The sequence below is a fragment of the Suncus etruscus genome, chromosome 2, assembly GCF_024139225.1.
Source record: "Suncus etruscus isolate mSunEtr1 chromosome 2, mSunEtr1.pri.cur, whole genome shotgun sequence".
Classification (NCBI taxonomy): Eukaryota; Metazoa; Chordata; class Mammalia; order Eulipotyphla; family Soricidae; genus Suncus; species Suncus etruscus.
Window position 1 is genome coordinate 126264120 of NC_064849.1, and position 12403 is coordinate 126276522.

The following is a 12403-nucleotide window of genomic DNA, read 5'->3' on the forward strand; positions in this document are numbered from 1 at the left end:
CCCCGAGGTTTTTGGGTTCTTTTATGATGCCAGGAAATGTTCTGCTCAGTTATGGTTTTCAAGGTAGTCTTCTGTAATTAGAGATCTTTGTTTTTGCACAAGATGAAGTCTAGGATAGAGTCTTTCTTGATGGTTCCAGAAGTCTGCTCAGTCACAGTTGTTACATTCAGTCTTCTATAATTAACCATCTCGGTTTTTGCACAGGTCAAGAGCAGAGTGTCTTCTGATTTCATCTTACTTTTAGGTGATAAGATTAGGGAACCTTCCCTTAGATCAAGTTGTTGCTGTTTTTTCATCTTCAGGATGTCATATAGACCTAGCCTGGCCAAGTTCGTGCCAGAAAGGACTCCCTTGGGAAAGTTTGACACAGTGCAGGGACTGTGTCAGTTCTAAGGTTGGTATCTAAGATTTGGTGTTGGACAGTCCATGTCCAATTTCATGTGGTTTAAGTCAAGTCTCTTGGGGAGATTCTTAATTACTATGTCAAATCCCTACTCTATGATTGGCTTGTTCAAGTTATCTACTTCCTTCTTATTCAGTCTTGGGAGATAATATGTCTCTAGATACCTGTTCATTTATTCTAGATTTTCCACCTTAACAGAGTAAAGTTGTTCATAGTAATATTTCATGATGTTTTGGATTTCTGGTGGGATTGGTGCTGAGACATTATCTGTCTAAACCTCAACTATGAAAAACTTTGTAAATCACAGTGCTTTGAATTAAAAAAAAGTTAAAACCTAAGATTTTTGGGCTAGGAGACAGTACATCAATTAAGGTGTGTGTTTCACATAAGATAACCCAGGTTCAATCCTCAGCACCACATGGCCACCTGAGTAATGCCAAGCATAATCTTGGAGATGACCAAGCACTGCTAAGGTAGCTCTGGTAATTCCTGATATATCAGGGTTCAAGGAGCACCACATCCTCGAACTGTAACAATGAACTATAAAAATGACCTGGTAGGTGGAAAATCACCAGGAGTGATTCCCTGGTCCCTTGAGCACTGCATGGAAGCTCCCCTCCCAAATCCTCAGATTTATTAATAACAACATTTAAAATTTTCTTACCCTATATTTTTCTCCTCTTGCTGGCCAAGTCTTGATGCTTCCTCCAAACTCTCCCCACATCTGTAACAAAACTTTCCTCTGTCCACAGCCTGCCCATCATGTTTAAAAGAATACCATCTTTCTTCTCATAGCCTAATCATTGCTACCATGGAATTGTCACCCCTATTTGCAGAAATACTAGTACAAGTTTTTGAATGGTTTAACTATGATCACACCATACATTTTAGCAAGGAAAGAAAGTATAAAATTTGCACCAGCTATATAGTGAAATTTGGTAGGTTGACCCCTCATAATTGAGAAATTGATTTTAAATTCCTTAAAATTCTATGAAACAAAACAAAACCTAGTCAACTAAATTATAACAGAAATCATTCAAAGTTGTTTTGAAATCCCACCAGTATAAGGACCAGAGTGATAGTACAACCAGAGAGGGTATTTGTATTGCATGTAGCTGACATGGGTTCAATCCTTAGCATTATATATGGTCCCTTGAGCTTGCCAGGAGTGATTCCTGAATACCACTCGTGTGGACAAAAAAATAAACAAAAGTCCTACCAGTATAGACTCTCATAAACATTATTGTTTAGGGTTTTTTATTAATCTTTTATGTTCCAAAATTTTGATAACTATTGGATAATAAAATTTCTGAGTAAATTTTTTTTTAGTGACTTGTTTCCAGTTTGCCCTAGATAAAAGAACATAAAATGTTGGGGTAGATCTGTGTGAAGGGACCATATTCTGTATCTCAGCTGTGCTCAAGAGCAGGCCAGATCCTAGTTGATAATTCCCCTGTTAATACTGTTGCAATGACTGGGGGCTCACACATATGCTTGGTCTGATCATTGTACATGTTGTTATTGCTATTCTCTGGGTCACAGTCTTTATCGAGGAGTTTATCATCTTCTGGTTGTAGTGTTCTCCAGGGCTCATTCTCTTGAGTGTCAGGGCTTGCACTGATCTGGACATAGTGCAGCCAGAAATCTCTTGTGGCCTAGGAGATCACAAAGAGCAGAGCTACAAGGATGGCCGTTTGCACACACACAATGGTCTAAAGAATTCTAAGGAATTGAACTTTCAGCACGCAGTTTTGCAAGGCCAGTGCTTTAGCAACCAAGCAATCTCTTAACCCTGCTTCTCCCCTTCCTCAAGTATAGTAAAATTGACTCAATCACAGTAAAATCAAGGTACCACTACTCAGCTTAATTTTTTCATAATCTGTAGGGGTGGACCATCTGGCATTTAACTAAAAAACATATCCTTGGGTGACTTAAAGATTCTGATCATAGTGGTCCATTCTATATTATTTATTTATTGGTTTGGGGGACATGCCTAGAAATACTCAGGGACTATTTTTACTATTTTGCTTGGGGGACTCTACTTCTGGCAGTGGTTGGGGGCCAAGAATCAAACTAGTTCTCCCCTCTGGCTCTCTGGCTGAGTATATTAATTTACTGGGAGAATCAAATGGAAATACCTGGTTTCATCTCATGTACTTTTGATACCTTCAAACAGGAGGCCCAAATGCCAGCACTTTCAGAGTGTACTGTTCTCTGGACACAATGTCAGTTAATCAACCTGAAGAGGACTTAACCTTTAGTGTTCCACCAGTACAGGGAGGATTGGTGAGAATACTTTTACAAAACCTTTGCCTGAATTCAGTGGATAAATGGACAGTATATTATAAAATTGAAGAGCCTGAAAGAAAAGTTCAGCTAGTGTAGTAGCAAGTGTTAGCAAAAATATCAATGGGGTTTCTCCTGTTTCATAAAATTCTTGAATGTCGGGGGCTGGAGCGATAGTACAGCGGTGGGGTGTTTGCTTGTGTGCAGCTGATCCAGGATGGATGGTGGTTCAAATCCCGGCCCTCCCATATGGTCCCCCAAAGCCAGGGGCAATTTCTGGGTGCATAGCCAGGAGTAACCTCTGAGCATCACTGGGTGTGGCCCCAAAAAACAAAAAGATAAAACAAAACAAAATTTCTACCAAAAAAAAAAAAAACTTGAATGCCTTTTTGTTGTTTTCGATGCCATCTAACTCTTGTTTTCACTTGACCTAAACGAAAGAAAATTATGTCTTCTGCTTTGTCCTTAGCTGAGATAAGAATTTAGTGATAACCAATACAGGACTGAAGCAGGGTATTTCCAATGTCAAGGTCCCCTGGCCTGATGGCATTTAGGATGCAGCTACAGCACCCTCCCCTCATTAGAAGGGAACTTCAGGCCAATGACTACTGACTGGCACGAAAAATAGATGAGATCTTGGGTAGCAGATGAGAGGAAAGCTTGCAGGGTGAGGGGGCTTGTCAGCAGTGGAGAGTTGGGGATCATGATAATTAATTCTCTTAGAGACTAATAAATAAAGATAACAATATGTTGTCTTATGCTTAGCACGTCTGGTACTTCAAAAGCAAGAATCAAAGGCATACTGAAATTTGAGTCAGTCCTCTTAATTGGAAATGGTGCCTCTCAGGTGACTTGACAATGCCTACCCAACATTGGTGCTGCATTCCACACAATCACTGGCCTTCAGCTCAGGACAAGTCAACAATTGGCCATGGTGAAAGGGGATTATCAGCTCTCAGGCAGCTGGAGAGTCAGATGGCACCAACATTGCCAAGAGGGTCAATATTTGTTCAATCGATTTTCTCTCTTCCCTCAATCTTCAAATGCTAACGGGCCAGAATAAAGGGCAAAAAGCACTTTGGAAGTTAACAGAAAGAACAAAGTCTGTTAAAAACCCAAATCTTAGTTATAATGAAAATGAAGATTTGAGAGTTGGATGATAACACATAGTCCAACAGTTCTCTTTGCCCAACTTGTTCACTTCTTATACAGAGAAACAAATGATCAGTTGAAGAAAAACTACACTTGAACAAGACTGCTTTAATACAGGTTTGTTTGGTGTGACCTTACTGACTATTTTAGTTTCTATGAGAATCCAACTTGACATCACATTTTGATTCTATCATCCCAAATATATGATGTATTTTTGATGTTCTCATTTGTGGGACCTCATTGAGCAGTGCTCAGTGGGAATTCTCAAGGTGTTTGAGGGAATTATTCAGAGATCAAGCCCAGGCCTCTTGCATACAAAGCATGTACTCTGGCCCTGTGAGCTAGTTTTCCAGAGCAAATCATGTCCTAGTAAAGGTGTTGCCTAGAGGCAAATTGGCACCAGAAGTAGTCAATAATTTTAAAAGGAGAAAAGTGAATTTTAATAAAATGATATTTTGATATGGAAATGTAAAGAATTAAAAAGAAGCAAAAGTAAAATATCTTGAAAGAATAGATACCATTATTATCTAGTATGTTTATTAGCCATGTTTTTAAAGAATAGTCTTAAGAAATCACCTTTATTACATTTACCCAAGTGATTAATTAAGTGGTGAAATGCAAGAGAACTAAAAATTGGGGTCAGGGAAGAGAGTTTCATTTTGCAAACTGTAATTTTTATATTGAATTATTTAAAGGAAAACAGTTCTTGGTAGAATGAATATAACAGAGGAGCAGACATGTAGCTCAGTGTAGCTTGGTGATAAAGCACTTGTTTTGCATGTGTGGGTCCTATATTCTATACCTGATGCTTCATTTTTTATAATATATTTAAGCACCATGATTACAAACATGATCATTTTTTTAAATGACAAGTAGGTAGCATTTAATATGGATTCATAGAAATTACTAATGGTTGCCTTCCTGACAGGCTCTATTCTTCAGTAATTCCAACTTGAGAAACAAAGACTCAAGCAAGCTATAGTTCTGTTTTAAATGCTACAACAATACCAAAACACAGAGGGCTGATTTTTCTGGAATGTGCATTGGGCAGCAGAAAGAAATCTTGGAGAATACCCAATAATGGACTAATATAATTAAGAGTTAGCAGCCCAAACCCTGCAAATAGGCAGAGCAGAAAACATTGCTCTGCTGAGTTACTGCAAATTGAGCAGGTGTGGATTTACATACAAGTAACCACTTCAGGTAGAGGTCAGCAACACCTACACCCACAAACACAGGTGTTTTGGCAGTATTTTTGAAAATTTAGCTATTAAATTACAGTCTCCTGTTTCTACTCCATAAGGATCTGTTCTTCTTTTCCATTCTCTTTAAAGAGAATGGGGAATTTAAAACCAGTCCAGGGGCAGTGAAATCCACATAATGTTAATTCCTTGCTCCAGCAGCTCTTCATCTCCGATCAGATCATGAGATTGTACAAGTGCAGCTACCTGGACCATCCAACACTATAAAAGCAAATCCTCTGGGAAGGAGGTAGGAGGGATCTCCTTTCCTCTTTTCTTTCAGGCACCTCAGGAGACTGAAATAGAAATCGTTTATGATCCTCATATTAAGGAACATTGCTGGATATTATACATTGTGTGTTTGTAAATCATATCAAACAGGAGTGGAGGCTGGAAGGCAGGTTTTTATGTTTTTTTCCTTTTGTCTTCCCTTTTTTTTTATTTTGACCAAAGTGGATTACAAATATTTCACAGTAATTTTTTAGGTACATAGTGACATTGAATCAGGGGCAATCCCACCACCAATGTTGTCCTCCCTCAACCCCTGTTCCCAGCACGCATGGGTTGCCTTCCCTTTTATAGTTTCTGTTGGTGCTGATCAGGGGTCACACGCTTTCATCGCTGCGCTCACAACAAGTGGTTGCTAAGTGCTGTTGTGGTACCACTGGGCATCCTAACGGCAGTGGCACCCAACTTGTGAGGCGTTGCCAGGGATTGAACTCTTGATTGCCCACCTGCACACCTGCCAAACAGGTGCTCTAGCTCTGTGCCCTCCCAGGTCCCAAATCTCACTATCCTTGTTTGTTTTAAATGATTATTTTTGTGGGATTTCTTTTATGCCTTGACACTAGTCCTTGAACCCAAGGCTTCATGTACTGAGACATACACTCTACTCCTGAGATATATTCTGGCCCTAAAATCAAGTACTCTAATCTAACAGCCATTCTAAAAAATAATTAAAAGAAACCAGATAAATAATGCAGGAAGTAAGGTGCTTGTCTTACATTTCTGTATGTACAATACAATTGTTTAACATTTGTCTTAATTTTACAAACCTGTAATTTTTCCACCAGTATTTTTACCAGTATTAAAAACTTCCCAAGTTATAATTTATAAACACGTTTAATTTTTTATCTGCTTCTTAATATTCTAGTAAAAAAAAAAAGGATTTAACTTGCTTCATGATTTCTGACAGATACACATCTAGGTTACCTTTACTGTTCTTAGGCCTCTGTGCAAATGTGCACAAATTTCTTCTTTAATTGGGGGGCAGATGAGAACCATATGCAGTGCTAGGGATTAAAACTGGATTGACTGGGACCAGAGAGATAGCATGGAGGTAGGGCATTTGCCTTGCATGCAGAAGGACGATGGTTCGAATCCCAGCATCCCATTTGGTCCCCTGAGCCTGCCAAGAGCGATTTCTGAGCGTAGAGTCAGAAGTAACCCCTGAGTGCTGCTGGGTGTGGTCCCCTCCCCCCCCCAAAAAAAAACCCATATTGACTACATGTAAAGTAAGGACTTTAACCCCTGTTCTATCTCTATTCTCTATGGAAGAATTTCTTAAGGATACTCACTTAAAAGTACAATATCTGAATTAAGGGACACATTCTAAGCATTGCTTGGCTTCAGACACTACATTTTACTACCCTTTATTCCCATTGATCAAATCTAAATGTTTCCTTTTATTCTTTTTGTTGTTGTTGTTGTTGTTGCCTTTTTTTTTTTGCTTTCTTAGCCAGTTGGATAGATGAAAATTGCATATCATTTTATATTTGATTTTAGCTACCAAAAACTATGCTATTTTATTTTTTTTAATTTTTTATTTTTAATTAGGAGAACAAAGATGCAAAGAAAGAGGACAAGGTAAAGTTAAAGTGGAAGGACAGTCACCCATAACATAATTCTCAGAAGAAGTCCCCTTGCTGATATCTTAACTTTGAACTTTCAGCCAAAGAACATTAAGATAAATAAAACAGAATCCATGTACAATTACTTTGTCCCCCAAGTCCCCAGATTGTAACACATTATAATATTTCTTAACAGCACACAAGGCAATCTAAAGCCATAAAACTTATGTAACTCCTTAAACATTAGAGGCATAGTATTTTTACATTTCCATATACATGCATATTAGCTTAAGTTAACCTCAAATTTTAAGTGGGTTTTTTTTAAGGATTAGAGTCAAATGAGCACAGTTAAAACGGTGTTAGAGGGCTATTGTTGTTTGCATAGGCCCACCAAAATATGAGGGGCATGGAAAGGAATAACCTTGGCCTAAATACAAAGAGACCCTACCCCTGAAGTTTCCTGGCATAAGACCAACTCTAGGCTCCAGGCAAGCTAGATCGTCCAATCCAAGACATTGTCTGTAGTGCCAACACACTTTTATTTTTCACACAGTCTCTGTTGTTGGTATCATGTTTCTGTATTAAAGATCCTGGAATCTGCATATCCTACATTGAAGTCAGGATGTGGAGCGTCCTTCTCTATCTTATTTTAACCTTCATTTCCATAACCATAAGTAGATGATGAGGCTTTGAAAAGTATGTGTGTATCTAGGAATTGTCAGCTCAGATCCTTTATCAACCTTTTTCATGTATATGTGTGTTATTTCTTGCTGATTTATTGAATTCCCATGATATTTGCAAGGGAATATCACTTCAAATGGAATATCACCTTGTACAATATCTAACTATTTAAACTAGATTTTTATTGATATCTTTATTTAAACATCTTGATTACATATATGATTGTAATTGGGTTTTGGTCATGTAAAAACACCCCCCTTCACTAGTGCAACCTTCCCATCACCAATGTCCCGAATCTCCCTTCTCCACCCCACCCTCGCCTGTACTCTAGACAGGCTTTCTACTTCCCTCATTCATTCACATTGTTATGATAGTTTTCAATGTAGTTATTTCTCTAACTGCACTCATCACTCTGTGGTGAGCTTCATTTAATGAGCTGGACCTTCCAGTCCTCCTCTCTTTTGTCTCTGAAAATTATTGCAAAAATGTCTTTTATTTTTCTTAAAACCCATAGATGAGTGAGACTATTCTGCGTCTCTCTCTCTCCCTATGACTTATTTCACTCAACATAATAGATTCCATGTACATCCATGTATAGAAAAATGTCATGACTTCATCTCTCCTGACAGCTGCATAATAATTCATTGTGTTTATGTACCACAGTTTCTTTAGCCATTCATCTGTTGAAGGGCATCTTGGTTGTTTCCAGAGTCTGGCTATTGTAAATAGTGCTGCAATAAATATAGGTGTGAGGAAAGTATTTTTTATTGTATTTTTGTGTTCCTAGGGTATATCCCTAAGAATGGTATAGCTGGATCATATGGGAACTCAATTTCCAGGTTTTGGAGGAATCTCCATATCACTTTTCATAATGGTTGAACTAGACAACATTCCCACCAGCAGTGAATAAGAGTTCCTTTCTCTCCACATCTCAGTCAGGATTGCTTGTTCTCATTCTTTGTAATGTGCGCCAATCTCTGTGGTTTGAGATGGTACCTCATAGTTAAACAACTAGTTATTTAAAATAATTCAGGTATCAGAAAATTTTGAGAGTAATAAAGAGAATCAATAATCACAGACTGTGGTGGGGGAGAAAAATAATAATCATATGCCATTAATATAGTAACTAAATCTAAAATAATTATTATATCTAATATTTTACTTTCATTTCATTTCTTTTCACTTTATTTATGAAGAAGGTTGTCAAACATCTGTTATCTATTTTTTATCTATTTGGCTCTCACTGTCATCTCTCACTGTAGATTCTAGATATACTTACTTTCTCTGTTGCTACTGGATATATATGGGGGATAGTTCTTGGAGTGAACAAGAGGAGAGATTATAAAGCTTTTATTGAGTTTCAACTATTTTTATTAAAGTCTATGACTTATAATACTGTTATCAGTTATTTCCCATGTGAATAATTGTAACACCAAACCCCTCACCAGTACCCACCTCTCTCCCCCAAGGGTGGTCACTGTTTTTAATAGCAACAATCAGATGGTCAGTGATGCCAGTATCTACTACACAGAACTTGAAAAAATAGTTTTGTAGAGTTAGAAAAAGCTTTAGAATAGCTTTGTAGAGTTGAGGGTAGGGCAAATCTAATGTTAGATCCTAGCATAATATCCTAACTCTGATGTCTAGGAGAAAATTGGAAATATACCTTTAACTATTCAAGCAAGCAATCACATTATAGCTGTCACAATCCATGTCTGGCACTCACATCCTGGTTTTGCTCTATGAGTCCACTTTCTTTGCTTGTTTGATATTGGAGTCTAGCCAGCAACTCAAAGTACATGATGTCAAGTTCCTAGAACCTAACTGGCTACCTCCTTTCAGATTGTACTCACTCTCAAAGTACTTGTACTTTCTCTGAAATATTACATAGCCTCTATTTATAAAATAACTTCTTTTGCATAAAACTTGACTCCCAAGATGTTTTATCTATGTGTCCTAATTTGTGCAGTTTCCAGACAACAGAATTGATAGCCAACTCTGAGGTAGCACTATCTACCAACTCTTTCTGCTTCCAAACTTTTTTACATTTTGTGAATGGGAAAGTTAAACATTATAAGATATAATATCAACATCTCTTTTGATTTTTGACTTACTAGCTTGGTACTTGCACAAAGTTTCCAAAAACCTTAAGCTTTAATTCTGAGACATGGTAGCTCAACAATTTGGCTTTGTCTAAGAGAGGAGAGCTGGACGGTCCAGTTCACAACATGAAGCTCACTACAGAGAGTGGTGAGTGCAGTTAGAGAAATAACTACACTGAGAACTATCATAACAATGTGAATGAATGAGGGAGGTGGAAAGCCTGTCTAGAGAACAGGTGTGGGTGAGATGGGGAGGAAGGAGATTTGGAACATTGGTGGAGGGAATGTTGCACCAGTATAGGGGTTGTTCTTTACATGACTGAAACCCAACTACAATCATATTTGTAATCAAGGTGTTTAAATAAAGATATTAATTAAAGAAACAATATGGTTTTGTCTAATACCACACATCTACTAAGTGAAAGGCCTGTACTTAAACAAAATCTTCCTGAAACAGATAGTTACGGTGATCATGCAGAGTTGTATGTAAGTTTAGATAACAGAAGTATCTGGGCTGACAATTAAAACTGATAATTAGGACTTTAAGATACTGTGTACATGGACTGTTGTTTGTAGGACCAGGTTCATGCACATAGGATTTGTACAGTTGCAGAGGGCATGTACTGTTGTCACTATTATGAAATTAAGAACAACTGTTGAGAAAAGGAGCCATCTTTCTCATTATGCACTAAGCTTCCCAAGTTATGAAGTCAGGTCTGGGAAAATGAGATTGCTTAAGGGACACCAATAAAAGGCAATAGATGGACTCTAGAATTTGGGGGAGATGTAAGGATGTCTATGAAGAAGGCTGTGAAATGATAAGAAAAGCTATAATAAAACTTCAAGTGAAAAGGCAAGAGAGAGCATGAAGGAGGTGTTATAAGAAATAGAGTGAATTTATCATGCCACCATCTCCAAAGGAGTTCAGGCAACTGTAAACCAAAATGAGTGTTTTTGGCTTTTTGAAGAGTTGGTCAAGACCTCCTGTACTTCAACCATGAGTAGGAGGAGTTCATGAAGGGGAACTGTTGTATGTAAACTATTTCTGGAAAAACTTTAGTTAAGACCAGGTAGGCTTGCTACTTGGAAGAGATTCGGGGCTAAGAAATAGCAGTTTTTAAATGATAGAAATCAGACAGTAGCTGTAGCCTAGGTAAGAAGAAGAATGTAAGGAATAGTAAGTAGAAGGCAAGTCATTTATAATGCAAGAAAGCCTAGGTTTGAGCTCACCTATGAAAGAATGAGACCAACAGGGTCAAACAGTCCAAAGAATTAGTGGGTAAAGGAGAAAGGAAGCATGCAGACAGGCAAATGAAGGTGGACAGAAAAGAAACTGAGGGTGCTAGAGATGCTGCCTTCTCTAGTTTCTAATGACATCACAAGGTTCCAAGTCAGCAGCTAGGAGAAGAGATGATGTCCTTTCCAACTGAAGCAGGAGCCAGTGACACATGAGTTGGATCTGGGCCTTCTGGATCCTAGACCTATGTCAAACTCCATGGAACAGTTTTTCCTTTGACATTGGCAGGGGTTGGGGTGAGGAGGGTAGAAAGTGCTTGTTGTTAGGAACTGCTTATTGTCAGGAGTTACTCCCAAAGATTTTCAGGGGGACTATGCAAGGCAGGCACCGAGTTTGGAGCTTGCACATGCCAAGCATGTGTTCTAGTCCTTTGAGCTATCTCCCTATCCCTCTAGTTATTTCACTGTTTGATTCTGTGTGTCATTAATATGTGGGCCTTCGAGACAAAGTTTCTATGAAAATGCATGACCTCATTTGATCCCCAAGGAACATTCTATCATTACCCTAACTATACAGTTGAGAATTAAAAATTAAGTCAAAGTTACAGCTCTTGCCAGGGGTCAGGATGCAAAACAAGCCCAATATCTCTATGATTCTGACCACTTAAATCTATTAAAAAGAACCTCTGGCTTAGAGATATTTACAAACATGATCCCACCCAATCTTCCTAAACAATTTTGCAAGGTACATGCTATTTCCTCCATTTTTATAGATGAGAAGACTAAAATTTAGTGTAATTTGACCCTAGCTACCTAGCTAATAAGTGAATTTACTCCTTCTAATCTACCTCGCACACACACACACACACACACACACACACACACACACACACCCATCTTTTTAGGGTCAATGTTCATTTCTAACAAGAAATTAATTTTAGGGTAGTACTCAGTAGCACATATCAGTTTTGGTGTTTTTTTTTTTCACACCTTTTCTTTCCTTTTACTTTGGAGATGATAATGCTGACACACTTGACAGCAGTTTGAGAGCCACACTCCTTCCATTCTGGAGCTCATGCATATACTGGTTATCATGCTCACCTTAGGCTGCTCTGGAGCTCACATGCATGTTGTCTGGGGTCATACTCCTTTCTAGCAGCACTGCCAGCATGTGTTTACTTTGGGTGCTCAAATTTATCAGTGCTGTCAATTTGCTCATATTACATCAGTGGTCCCAAACAGCATAGTTATCAAGACAGCATGTGGGCAGCTTTGGAGCTTAAACTCAAGGCCCTTCAAAACCTTGAGGGCATTGTCTCTATACCATTCCCTCGGTGCTCTCTCTCTCTCTCTCCCTCCCTCTCCGTCCTTCTCTCTCTCCCTCTCCCTCCCTCCCTCCCTCCCTCCCTCCCTCCCTCCCTCCCTCTCTCTCTCTCTCTCTCTCTCTCTCTC